General features: G+C 41.9%; 2 non-coding genes across 2 annotated transcripts; both read right to left on the reverse strand.

Annotated features, from left to right (window-relative positions):
• Nucleotides 1-6,223: 6,223 nt before the first annotated feature.
• TRNAQ-CUG lies at nucleotides 6,224-6,295 on the reverse strand. Its single transcript has one exon. It is a non-coding gene; the product is annotated as a tRNA-Gln (tRNA).
• A 6,623-nt stretch (nucleotides 6,296-12,918) lies between these two features.
• On the reverse strand, nucleotides 12,919-13,000 carry TRNAS-AGA. Its single transcript has one exon. It is a non-coding gene; the product is annotated as a tRNA-Ser (tRNA).
• Nucleotides 13,001-14,745: the final 1,745 nt, after the last annotated feature.

The following is a 14,745-nucleotide window of genomic DNA, read 5'->3' on the forward strand; positions in this document are numbered from 1 at the left end:
CTGAAGAAATCACCTTATTCCAAGGGGAAGAATCATACTGGAAAGAGCATTCTCTAGAATAATAATCAATGGTGTGAGGAAGTGGGAAAAACACCTACAAGATACTTGGGAAACATAGTGTAAGTCTAAGACCACATCCAGCTCAGATGTATTTTATGCCAAAGAAGGTGTATTTACTGCAGAAAGTATTAGGCAGCATTTAAAAGGAGCACATTCACTTGGAACTATATGGAGGAATCTAAAAAAAAAAATTGTGAAAATTTCAGGAGCAGAATGAGATATCTAGCAAAATATCACATGGAAAATAAAATTAAATACACAAAAATATTGACATCTGCTTTGCGGAAAGAAATTCCAGTAAAAAGCTAAACATTAGATACTTTTTTATGTTAGATACTTAAAAATAAAAGATCTTATTTACTTGAGAGAGAAAGAGAGAATATGAACAGGAGCTTGGGGGCAGAGGGAGAAGTGGACTGCCCCCTAAGCAGGGAGCCCAATGACATGGGGACATGGGGCTCCATCCCAGGACCCTAAGATAATGATTCTTAACTGACTGAGCCACCCAGACACCCTATGTTAGATAGTTTTAAAGTTAACTTTGTGGGAGAGAGTAGAGGGAGATCATTATGGAGGTAAAAAAAATCAATAAAAATTATTGTTTTTACAGATACTAATTTACATCTGGGATAGTCTAAAAATCTGATGGGACATCTTCAAAGACATGATCAAAGAATCTATATATATATCATTAAAATGACAGAAATTTCTAAGTGTCAGTAGTCTAGGGATATCAATGCTTGTGAGCTGATGATTGGAAGCTATGGAGTTATTTTGGAAACAAATCTGGCACCATTTAATTAAGAGAAGGACAAAGGTATCACATGATCCAACTTTTCTTTCTGTCTTGTGTTATAATATCCCACAAGTCTATAGGAAGATACTCATCTATGTAGTGGTGTTTGCACCTGTGGGATTTTTAATCAATCTTTTTGTTCTAAGACTTGCTGAGCTGATCAGACTGGGTGGATGTACCTACTGAATTACTAAACAGCGAGAAGAAGTTACAAATTAAACGAAGAAGTTACAAATTAAACCGAAAAACTGTGTGTGCCCCACTGGACTGCTCATATAAAATAACAAAACAAAACACATGCAAACAGAACTACATATTTCACAAGAAAACACTTAAATAGTCAGGGGTGGGAGGTCAGGGGGAAGTTACATAGTAAACAGTAGAATACTTGCTAGTGGAGTTAGAAGGCATAGAATGTTCTATTGTGAAAGGGAAATATCAATCAATCAAATGAAAACAAAAAGCTGTATATGGACCAATAATGGTAACGTGCTTTGAACTGGGCAACATAATTAATTCAAATGCCTGCTCTGAATTCCAAAAAACAGATTGACGCTCTTAACATTATGTAGACCGTGTCGATGACCTCCAGCCAGGGTACCAGGAACATCCCTGTGGCTGAGCAGGCTGGGCTTGTTATCTACTGCAGTGAGAACACACACTAAAGGAATCACGAGGTGTCTATAGAGGATGTTATAAAGAACCTATTTCAGGATTCCGTTGGGTGTTTTGGGTGAGGGTCCAAAGTAGCAGGATTCTAATCTACATTAGAAACTGTCAGAAAGCAGGAGCAAGTCTATAACTGAGTATCTCAACTGATCTTGTTTATAAGGAGGTAGACTAGAGTGAAGGTAAAGCCATGATTGGAAGGAGTAGCAGTCATTTGTTTTAGGCAGAGGGAGGTCAGGTATTTTGTGGGTGGCCACAGTGACCTTGGTTTGGCTTAGCTTAGACAAAGTTGTGATGTCACCTGTTGATCTCACTTGCCCATGGTCTCAGAGGAACCATGTCTGATGTTGATATTCGGTGAGATTATGCCCAGTAGGAGAATAACATGGCATGGCTTGAATGCCAGACCAGCTTCTGGATTCTGTAAGTTGCTTTCTTCCCCTTTCTTCCTTCCCTTATGGAAATGCTTCTCTTGCATGAAATTCTTGTTTACCTCTTAATTTCAAAATTGAAATTCAACATATTGAAGTTCTTTTGGGATAGGAATGAGGAATATTGATTTTTTTTTAATTGTCTCATCTGGATTCTTTTTTTTTTTTAAGATTTTATTTATTTATTTGACAGAGAGAGATCACAAGTAGACAGAGAGGCAGGCAGAGAGAGAGAGAGAGAGGGAAGCAGGCTCGCTGCTGAACAGAGAGCTCGATGTGGGACTCGATCCCAGGACCCTGGGATCATGACCTGAGCCGAAGGCAGCGGCTTAACCCACTGAGCCACCCAGGCGCCCCAGGAATATTGATTTTGACCAAGGTCTTTGAGCTCCATCTCACAATAGATGTGGGTAACAAGGGACATTAAAACAATCTCAAATAGGGCCTTGTGCATGATGTGAGATGAACAGACTTTGAGAGGATCAAAGACTACTGGCATGATTAATTCTATTGAAGGACCACTCATATACCAGAAATCCCTGTACCAGGCCTGTCCCCTTCACCTCGTCGGAGGGCCTATTTAGTTTGTAGACAATAAAGCAATCTATTCATGGAATGTCCTAGGAAACAGACACTACAAGGCTGTCATTGTAGATGGCAACGCTCTTGATGGGAGAGCATTACAAGACCCTGATCACACTTGAAAACTTCATCAGCAATATACAATGAGTGATGGATATCAACGGTGGGCAAACTACATCTCTACTTCCTCTGGAAATATACCCATCTACTTCATTCATGCCTTCCTCCTTCTTAAGTTAGGCTGGGTCTTCTCATGCTTCATCAGAAAAAACAGAAAGGAAAAGAATCTTCACAATCCTTCCTCCCCTCTTCTATACTAACCAGACTAGTCCACATGGCTATGGGTTTTAATCAAGCATAGTGGCCAGTTTTTGGTGTAGAGAAAATATCTGCTGACCATATCCTCTTTAAATGTTCTGGTTTGGGCGATGCCTGGGTGGCTCAACCAGTTAAGTGTCTGCCTTTGGCTCTGGCCATGATCCTAGGGTCCTGGGATCAAGTCCTGCATTCAGCTCCTTGCTTAGCAAGGGAGCCTGCTGCTCCCCCTGTTTGTGCTCTCTTTCTCTCTCTGACAAATAAGTAAAATCTTTAAAAAAAAATTAAAATAAATGTTCTGATTTTGAGTCATTACAATTTTCTGATAACAAAATGTGTGCAATAAAGCCAGGGTTTTACCGCTGCAGAGTTGAGACATTTTCTGCATTTTTAAAAACATCTTTATTTTATTTTTTTCATGTTCCAAGATTCATTGCTTATGTACCACACCCAGTGTCCCATGCAATGTGTGCCCTCCTTCATACATTTTCTGCATTTTTGTCTGTAAAAGAAAACACACACATCTAGGACTATAAAAGAGAATAAAGCAAACTTCAATTTTGACCAAATGAAACGCAACCTCTATACAGGAATGAGGAACGGAAGAGTAGATTGCACATACTCTGAAAGTCAAAGGAGCATGATGATGCTAGGAGTTAATTGGGCACTTAGGAAATCAGGGCCAGGGTCCCCAACAAGAAAGCAACAAATTCAGGACAGCTGAGACAAAACTGCACTAGCGTCCTGCTTTACAACTTAGAGGAGACCACAATAGCATTCTGTCTAGCAACCTTTGCAGAGGTGAGTTCTGCAAAACATCCTGAAACCACCATGAATTCTGATACATCGGTCACTATCACAAGTTGAGCGGTTAGTCTCCACATGTCAGCCCAAAAGACCATCAATCCCTGAGCACTAATCGGACAGGCAGACAGGTGCATGATCCAAGCCCTGATTGGGACATCTTAGCAGCAAGTCCACAGGGGATCCACACTCGGGGTGCTCAAGATAGTTCTGCAAAACAGCTTATAGAAACCCCTAGATTCAAAGCCCAAATGGCAGCCCTCTAGGGCCCCCTCCCTCTCTGGGAGCTTTGTACTACGGCTCAATATACTGTCCTCCCCTCTTCATCTCCATCTGGTCTACCTCTTCATTCCTTGAAGCAGCACAACCAAGAACAGTGGGCACCAGGGGAACAAAAATCCTGTAATGGTAAGACCCTAATCAGTATTTCCCCAGTGCAGTGCTTGCAAAACTCCAGAAGTGCACAGTATTCTACAGTTAGTGACACGCACACTGTGTGAGAGAAAACCACAGATGTCTGGTTTTGGAAAATGGAGTGGCAGGAACTGTACGCAGTTCACTGACTATGAAGGAGAATGTGGATATGAGAGTGTGACTAAACAGATTACACAAAGGGGCAACAGGAGAAGAAGCCGACAGTGAACAAGTCCAGTGGACGGAGAGAGAATCTGCAGTGGCCACACTTGGAGTGAGTGACGTGTGTCGGCTGGAAGGAGAATAACAAGCTCACACACATCTGGAATCATAATGAGACCATTTGTTTGGAAGGAATCTTCCAGCCCTTAGAGAAATGTCTGCAAATTTTCAAGCCAGGAGAAAAACAGACTCACTTCATCTAAAACAAACACTATACTAGAATTTTTTAAAAAATTGAAGGCCTGTGCAAAATAGTACAAGAGCAAATGAAAAAAAGGAACTTCTATAAATAATGTAATTAGCAAAGAAACAGGAGTTGTTACTCATTTTTTATGACAAAGAGGGATTTATTTTATTTTTTTATGAACATATAATGTATTATTTGTTTCAGGTGCACAGGTCTGTGAATCATCAGTCTTATATAATTCACAGCACTCACCATAGCACACACCCTCCCCAATGTCCATCCCCCAGCTGCCCTAGCCCTCCTATTCTCCTCCCCTCCAGCAACCTTCAGTTTGTCTCCTGGGATTAAGAGTCTCTTATAGTTTGTCTCCTTCTCTGGTTTCATCTTGTTTCATTTTTTGCCCCCCCTTCGCCTATGATCCTGTCTTGTTTCTCAAATTCCTCCTATCATGAGATCATATGATAATTGTCTTTCTCTGATTGATTTTGCTTAGGATAACACCCTCTAGTTCCAACCATGTCGTTGCAAATGCCAATGTTTCATTTTTGATGGCTGCATAATATTCCACTTTATATATACCACATCTTCTTTATCCATTCATCTGTTGAAGGACACCTGGGCTCTTTCTATAGTTTGGCTACTGTGGACATTGCTGCTATGAACATTGGGGTGCAGGTGTCCCTTGGATCCCTACATTTGTATCTTTAGGGTAAATACCCAGTAGAGCAATTGCTGGGTCATAGGGTAGCTCTGTTATCAACTTTTCAAGGAATGTCCATACTGTTTTCCAGAGTGGCTGCACCAGCTTGCATTCCCACCAACGGTATAGGAGTGTTCCGAGAAAGAGGGCTGTTTGGCATTCTTTCGGTGGCACAATGACCAGGTGAATATTGCAATTAAAATATTATTATGGATTCCCCTAAATTTTTACTTTAAAATATCTTAAATCTACAGATATTTAAAAATGTAATAGTGCGTTTAATACACCGATGTATGTAGAATCACCCAACTTAAGATTTCCCACATTTGGTTTGTGCGTGTGCAAAGTCTGTCCATATGTTATATATATAAACTGGGCTCAGTGGCTATAGGGGATGAGGAGGGGGCAGAAATTAGAGCTAGACACCATGATAGAAGAGAAATTTGCTATTCATTGTCTGTATATTCTCCAATACCATTAAAATTACTTATTTCCCATGTCTGAAATATCTAAAACATTCATTCTAATATGCACAGAAACTGAATGTCCTATAAATGGATTGTTGCTTTTTATTAGAGTTAATTCTCTAGTCACAGCAGAGTGCAGGGCATTTGCCATTTTCCTCCTGTATTTACTTTTTTTTTTTTTTAAAGATTTTATTTATTTACTTGACAGAGATCACAAGTAGGCAGAAAGGCAGGCAGAGAGAGAGGAGGAAGCAGGCTCCCCACCAAGCAGAGAGCCCAATGCCAGACTCAATCCCAGGACCCTGAGATCATGACCTGAGCCGAAGGCAGAGGCTTTAACCCACTGAGCCACCCAGGCATCCCTCCTTCTATATTTCCTTTTGATCCTTCTTTTCTTTCTTGTAAAATAAACTCCATTAAGCCAGGATAAAATTTATTCCTTTTTCCTCACCGAGACACAGACCCCTCAAGACTTGCAGAAACTCATAGGAGACACCAGGGACAAAATTGACTTTTGTCATTTAGGTGAACGGTTCTTTCCCAGGAAAAGACAAAAATGGGACCAAAACACAAGGCAGGTTCCACCGAGACTTGAACTCGGATCACTGGATTCAGAGTCCAGAGTGCTAACCATTACACCATGGAACCCCACAGCAGGTGGCTGTTGGCATAATCATGTATGATGAGTTTCAGAAACTCTATTGAAAGCACTGAATTGAATTTATGAGTCAGAATTCTTAGTTTATGTCCACCCACAACAGTCCTTGGATAAGAACTGGGAGATTTTATTTTATTTTTAGCTTCTCTTCTGCCACCTACATGAACCCATAAAGTCCCCCACCCCCAGCTCAGGCACTTAGTGGTCCTAATCCTTGCTTTCCTCATTAAGAAAGAGAGTGAGCACTTGTTATACATAGCATTACTGGACTGAAAGCCCTATATTCATTGTAAGATTTAATGCTTAAACAGTGGGTGAAGATATGGTTAGTCCCTATAAAAACAGGGGAGCAGGCTTGGAAATTTCCTGTGATCTGCAATTCTTCCCAGTTTCAGCCATGTATTTTTCTCCACGCACTATATCTAACTATCCGGTATATTGCTTCGAGGAAAACAAACTTTAATGTGTCCCTGTCTGGCACATTCATGGAAGGAAACCCGCGAGAGGAGCTGCATTATGAGGAAACGAAGCAGGTGCGCTCGCAGAGAAAGGCGGCACACTTGACACGTGTCGCAGTGGGTAAGGAGCGTGTGGGAGATGCTGTGTTTCATCATCTAGACCCCTGGTCAGACTCGCCTTCCTCGAGAGGAAGGTGCCCAGGAAAGGCTGCCGAATTGTACCCCAAATGTTCTTTACTGCTGCTCCATAGAGACTTTTTCTCCCCCCGAGTGCTCCTTGGCTAAAGAACAAGTTTCTGGGTGCAGCACTGTGCTGGCGGGACTCCCGGGGTGCAGGCTCCCTTCCCAGCGTGTCCCAGGACTGCAGGACAAGTTCCCAGGGCAGCAGTCTGTGCCCCTGCAAAGCCACGCGGTGACTACCTACCCGTGCTCAGGACTGGGTTCCTGCGGGATCAGCAACCTGATCTCTGGGTCCTGCACCCGGCTGCTCTGGCCATCCGGAGGATGGTGGCCACATGAGTGTTCCCCAAGAACTGGGCAGAACCAGATCACAAAGGCTGTCCACCTCACTTTCCGGTGGTCTCAGTGATAAAAACAAACAAACAAACAAAACACAAGGAACTTGCAAAAAAACCAAAGCCAAACAAACAAAACACCTGAAACCAAAAAAACACAAGGAACTTGCAAAAGTCAACTCCAGGCAAAACACGAATCCCATGCAAAGACTTACAGGGCCCGAACCTTGCTCCAGAACCTTGATTCTGCTCAGTCACACAACTGCATGCGATCTCCAATGACGGAAGAAGTTGTTACCCCCGTAACTCACGAGAACAAGTGCAAAAACATTGCCACAAAACATAATTTTAAAGGGACTGCAGAACCAGAGCTTGCAAAATCCCGAGCTGAGACCTTTCTCTCCTACTTCAGGAAATAAGCCATTATCATCTCAGGCTTGGGGATAGCCGGTGTGCCCTGAACAGTCACTTCTTGGTCTGGGGCTACATATGTATATATCTGGAAAGCAGGAATAAGGAACTGGATAACGAAGAAATGATAACTGAAACAAAAAAATGATTTAAACAGAGAAATATATATTTTAAAGTTCTTATTGTAGAAAAAAGTCATTAGGTTAGTGCCTTCTACACAATCATTTAACTAGTTTTATTGAATTCCTAGGGAAGGTTGGGTGCTATGCAAAGACCTAGACATCGACAAGATAAAGGCATCATCCCTGTCCTCATGGAGATCAGCATCTGCCAGGAAGGAAGCTCCCTAAACACCAACAGGAAACTACAGCTCCTGCAGGGACAGGTAGGACCAAGTGCTTGTAACTGGCTGTCTAATGGCATGATAAGATGCAAAGCTAAAAAGCAAATAAAATCAGGACATGTTGGCTTAAACAAGAATGGATAATGCTACTCTGCAGAGAGAAAAATGGAAAATACGAGTTCAGCATATGATCCTGATTATAAAAGGGGAACGCCTGGGTGGCTCAGTCAGTTAAATGTCTGCCTTCCATTCAGGTCATGATCCCGGGATCCTTGGCCAGGAGTCTGCTTCTCCCTTTGCCTCTCCCCCTGGCTTGTGCTCTCTCTCAAATAAATAAATAAAATCTTAAAAAAAAAAAGATGGAGTGGTTTATCTTAGACAGCAACAAGACAGTAAAATGAAAATGGGAAGAGCTGAGTTCCATAATAGACTTAGAATTAGGGCTCCACCAGCCTCCTCGCTACTTAGTTGTACTGGCTGCTCCAGCACTGGGCTGTGAATGGGACACGCCAACAAGGGGACAGCCAGCGGGCATAAGAGCTTGCAAATGTGCTTCCCTCTTTAATATATTGGTGAGCACTCTCCCTAGGGGAAAGAGGTGTTCAGTCCATCTAGAGAAGCTGCTTGGACGAGTCAAAAAGAATTTGTTGGATCTCATGGCCATTGAGAGGCAAACCATTCTAGGGAATTCACAAAATTATTGAAGACGGTGCCCCAGACTAATGCTTCTCTGCATTAAGGTTCTTCCTTTATGCCATGTAGCCTAATCGTAACCATTAAATGAAATTCCTCAAGAAAGATCAAAGATAAAGCAGCTAAGGAAACACCTCTTTAAGTTCAGGCTGCATGAATCACTAAGCTGAACACTGCACAGGAGCCATGCTTGAAGCTGAGATTCCAGTCCAACCGGTTCTGATCTTCTGTCTCCTACCCAGTTGGACAAATCTGGGTCAGGCCCTGGGGGTAGAAGCAGGCTCATTTTTCAATGGAGGAAGATCTGAAATTCTACTGCAACTTCTCTTCAACCTTAATCTTGAGTTTCCCATGAGAACAATTGTTTTTGAATTACAACACCCTCATTCTTTTTGGGGAAGGAAACATGTAGAAGTGTTTCTAAGTAACAATACTTCTCTTAAGTCTCAATAGATCTGCTACAGCTTGTGTAAGAAACCCATTTCTGTCTAGGGTTTTTCTCGTGGTAATTGTCCAACACCTCGTAGCTCCAAATCAAAGTTGTTACATAAACCATGCGTTATCCAGAATTTCTTGCTTCTGGAAGACTAAGAAATGGAGAAAAAAATTCCAGGTAATGACAGAAGTAAAAAGAGACACAGAAAAAACCACAACCATAGTGACATTTTCGCCCAATATACCTCTCTGAAAAACTAATAGGAAACATAAATGGAAAAATAGCCATAAGACAAAATAATGCCATCCATAGACACACAGAGAGAACAGTGCACATACCGACTTCGGGACTCAAACCTTTTCTAGACACAGATGAAGTGATCTCAAATTTGACATTTTACCAGGCCACAAGGCAAGGCTCCAAAAACGTAACAGGGTTGGATACATGCTATTATTTCAAAGCAATAAAATTATGCCAGAAATCAAAACAGGAAAATGAAAATCTGTCTTTTTTTTTTTTTTTACAAAATTCATAAATATGCTTCTAAATAACTTATGGTTCAAGGAGAGGTCACAATTGAAATTAAGAACTGTTTTTGAAATAAATGAGAAAAATAGTACATATCAGAAGTACACCCGTACTATGCAGCTAGAAGTGTACTTAGAGGGACACCCTTATGTACATATATATAAATAAAATAAATGCCAAAGAGTAACGATCTAAGCATTCATTACATGAAATTAGGAATTAATCACATTTTGTTTAGCTACCCATCCATGGATGGACACTTGGGTTGTTTCTACTTTTTGGCTGTTGTGAATAATGCTGCTATCAACAAGAATGCACAAGTAAATACCTGTTTGAGGAGTGCCTGGGGGGCTCAGTTGTTGGGCATCTGCCTTTAGCTCAGGTCATGATCCTGGGGTCCTGAGATCAAACCCTGCATCAGGCTCTCCCACTCCTCCTGCTTGTGTTCCTTGTCTTGCTGTATTTTTCTCTGTCAAATAAATAAATAAAATCTTTAAAAAAACCCAAAACCCCAAATATCTGTTTGAAACAATGCTTTTAATTCTTTTGGGTATATACACAGAAGTGGAATTGTTGGGTCCTGTGGCAATTCTATTTTTAATTTTTTTCCCGCCTCATTGAAATATAATTGACATCAAGCATTGTGTGAGTTTAAGGTATACAATGTAATAATCTGAAATACATATATATTGCAAAGTGATTACTACAGTAAGTTTAGTTACCATATCCATATCACATAGTTTCAGTTTTTTGTGTGTGTGGTCTATTTCAGAAATGCAATGTGACTTAACATTCAAAACTCAATCCATAAAAATATACCTTTTTAATGTATAACATTAATAAGTAAAAGAATAATTATGTGATAATCAAAATACATGTATAGAAATTATTTGGTAAAATACAGTTTCCAAGGGCATCTGGGTGGCTCAGTCATTAAGCATCTTCCTTTGGCTCAGGTCATCCTGGGATCAAGCCCAGTGGGGAGCTGCTCAGCTCCCATGCTTTATCCAGAATTTCTTGCTTCTGGAAGACTAAGAAATGGAGGAAAAAATTCCAGGTAGTGATGGAAGTAAAAAGAGACACAGATAAAACCACAACCATAGTGGGACTTTTTGCCCAATATAACTCTCTGAAAAACTAATAGGAAACATACATGGAAAAATAGCCGTAAGACAAAATAATGCCATCCACAGACACACAGAGAGAGCCTGCTTCTCCTTCTCCTCCCTGCTCACGCTCTGTGTCTCTCTCTGTCTCTCTCAAATAAGTAAATAAATAAATAAAAGTTTCTATTAATATTTTTAACTGAAGAAGACATCTGTTTTCTAGGTATTTACCCAAAGGATACGAAAATAGTGATTCCAAGGGGGCACATGAACACCAATGTTCACAGCAGCAATGTCCACAAACAGCCAACTAGGGAAAGAGCCCAGATGTCCACTGAAGGATGCATGGCTGAAGATTAAGTATATGCACATAACGGAATACTATTCAGCCATCAAAAAGAACAAAATCTTGCCATTTACAACAATGTGGATGGAACTGGAGGGTATTATGCTAAGTGAAATAAGTCAGTCAGAGAAAGACAATTACCCTATGATCTCACTCCTTTGTGGAATTCAAGAAACAAAACAGATGACACAGGGGAAGGGAAGGAAAAATAAGAAGAAAACAGAGAGGGAGACAAACCATAAGAGACTCTTAACTCTAGGAAACAAACATGGTTGCTGGGCGGGGGCAGGGGGATGGGGTAACTGGGGATGGGCCCTAAGGAGGACACGTGAAATAATGAGAACTTGGTGGTATATGCAACCGATGCATCACTGGACTAATAATATGCTACATGTTAATTAAATTGAAGTTAAATAAAAAATCAAAACAAAAAAACTTGTTTTTAATAGTTACAGATTCATAGCAAGTTGCAAAAATAGTGCAGAGTGGTTCCATGTACCCTTCACGCACTTCCCTGGTGGGTTACTGCTTACATCACCAAAGCACAATATGAAAAGCAGGAAATTAATGTTGGCTCAGTGCTCGTGTATAATTCTATCTCAAGTGAAAGAAGCTAATCCCCAAAGGTTACCTACTATGCAGGTTCATGTAACCAGTAACAGAACATCAAGGCAACAGTCTCCCACCGCCTCCCCTTAGAGTCATGCCCACACCCTCTCCCCACCATCCCTAAATGCCTGGCGACTGCTCAGTTGTTCCAATCTCTATAATTGCGTCATTCTGATAAGCTCATGTAGTTAGAATATACAGTATGTGACCCACGCGATCGACTTCCTCCTCTCAGCATTAGTGCCCTTGATGCGCTTCCAAACTGCTGATTCATCCTCAGTGTCCTCCTTTTTCAGGCCGACTAGAGCTCCCAACGACACGCTGCTGTCTGTGTCCTCACTCACCTGCTGAAGGACATTTGGGCTGTGTTCAGTCTGGGCTATTACAAGTAAGGCTGCTATGAACGATCATATCCAGGCTTTTGCGTAAGCATAAGTTTGCATTTTGCTGGAAATGATGAGTGCAGCCGATGAATCACACAGTATTTTCATGTTTTATTTTGTAAGAAATGGCCAAACTATTTTCCAGAAAGGCTGTGCCATTTTCCATTCCCACCCATAGAACAATTGTATTCAGTTTCAAGAACAGTCTCAAAAAAGGCCCCACTGTAGGGACAGGAAACATAGGTGGCCACCAGCAGTTGCTCGTGGGGTTGGGAAGTGGCTATGAAGGGTCACACAGGTTTAGGACTGACAAAGCTGTTCTTGTCCTGATTAAGGCAGGCGGTTACACGAAAATATGCATCTTCTTTCAAAAAGTCAATTTTACTCTACTATTAACTTCTAAATTAAAATAAAAATAGCTTTCATTTTGTGGCAGAAATACCCTCTACAATTTATCTGAGGGACATTTTCCACCAAATTGTCCGTTTTGGAAATAGCTTACTTAGAGCGGGGTTTTGGGAAGAGAAAACTCAGAGACAGTCTTAAATTTTGCACAGCGCTGGGCGCAGCTCTATTCCTTCTTGAGGGCAAGATTGTACTCATTCCGTTTTTTTCTGGGAAACACAGGGGAGCCCAGAGGCGACATGGTTTTGCTGGGTCTAAGAAGAAGGCAAAAGCCCCCCGCCCCCCTCCCCCCTCCCCCTATACCGCTGTGATAGGATCAGGTTGCGGGAAGAACTAAAGGGGACCTCTCCTCGAGACAAACTGGGTAAAAGTTCGGACAACGTAGTCGGCAGGATTCGAACCTGCGCGGGGAGACCCCAATGGATTTCTAGTCCATCGCCTTAACCACTCGGCCACGACTACAGGTGCACACTGGCGTTCCCAGAAGTACAAAAGGAAATGTGGGTGAGTTAGCGGCAAGATTCTGGGGCAGACAAAAGTGTGTTCAGTGAAAGGGACAAAGACCCGCTGGTTCAACGAAGCCCTGAGGAGGCGGCCGACCACCCCCGGTGGCCCCCGACGTTTAGGAGCAAGAGGACGAGGGTGCTCCTTACGAGCATCTTCGTTACCAGCAAAGTTGAGGTTGATTCATAAACTACCGCCTGCTTCCCTTGTGGGGAACCTGGGAGAGTGTTGGGTACTGGAGTCTCCGAAACTGGGAGCAAATTTACTTGGGCCCTGAGGGGCGGGGTAGGGTAAGCACAGTTTTAGGCCTGGAAGGGAGCAACCTTCTTCCAGAACTCGCAGGCGGGGGTCCTCTGGATGGCACGCAGAGAGATACGTTGCAGGGAAGGAGGAAAGGATATTCTGTCACTGATTTGTGTCCCCGGTGCATGCAGGGAGAGCGGCAATTTGTTGAGAACCGCTCCCCTCCCTCCTTGGTGTCCCCAAGCTCCAAGGCTCACACCCCGATTATTCATCTCATTGCATTTGGAAAAGTGCTTGCCAAATACCAACACATTTTCGCTTTCCATACGGGTTAGAAGAAACCTGTAGGTATAGACGGTCCAGAAGTTTCATTTCCCCTGAGTTCTTAGCTGCTTCCTGAAAAAATGGATTACCTGGTTTGGGTTTGTTTTGTTTTTGTCAATGCAAGAGCCCATTTTCTTTCAATTGTCACCAACGCAGCACGTTTCCTGTTCTCCTTTTTACGTTTGTAACTCAGTTTCCTTCCGCAGAATTTCCAGAGGCTCTACGGGATCGGGAACCATTCAGAACAAAATGGTTGAGTGTGGATGCTGGAGAGCTAAGTCCCCATTTCACGCCCAGCAAAGTGTCAAGGGGCAAGAGGTGAGAGCAGATGGATATGAGGACTCTTGAGGAAACGGAGGTAACTGCTTGGATTTAATTCATTATATTTAGCCAGAAGTAACAAAGTGTCCTTTAAATAGAGCTCTATTCAATTCAGATATCACTGGGAATGGGGAGGGAGGGGCTAGATCTCGTTAAAGATAAAATATTTTCCTTTTATTTAGGTACAAAAAAGATAAATCACACCATCACTTATGAACAGAAGGAATGTGTTTATGGAAAGTAAGGATGTCTCACTGGCAATCTTTGGAAAATTCCCCATTCTTTGCCTTAAAAGATTGTGCGATGTTTTAAATCTTTATTTTCTGCAGCTCTCCATTGGAATATTGGAGGCAGACATTTGTCTTGAGCTTTCCTAAAACATTTTTTTAAGTTGCAACTTTTTGATATTAACATAATAACCACATAAGAGTTCTTCATCAAAGTATGCATGCAAAACAATTCTTAAGGTCTAATTAAATGTCAGCAGGTTAGAGACGCAGAGAAGACTCCAGGAATTCTGCAAACCTCTAACTGGCATCCACTAGGCAGAAAACAATCTCAAGAGCCATGTAATTGTGAAGGATACTGAGAAAGACAGTTGATCAAAGCAAGGGCTATTGAGGAACATTCAACATCAAAGTCCCGGAGTGCACAAGTGGAGAATTCATTTTTCTTGTGCCGAATGAAATAGATGTTTCTCCTTCGTGACTAGAAGAATCTTGGGTAATGAGGACTGTCTCATACTGGGATGGAGAAAACAACCCACACTCCTACCCCCCAGAAACTAGCAACAGTAGCACTTGGGTGTATCTTCT

The sequence above is a fragment of the Meles meles genome, chromosome 5, assembly GCF_922984935.1.
Source record: "Meles meles chromosome 5, mMelMel3.1 paternal haplotype, whole genome shotgun sequence".
Taxonomy (NCBI): Eukaryota; Metazoa; Chordata; class Mammalia; order Carnivora; family Mustelidae; genus Meles; species Meles meles.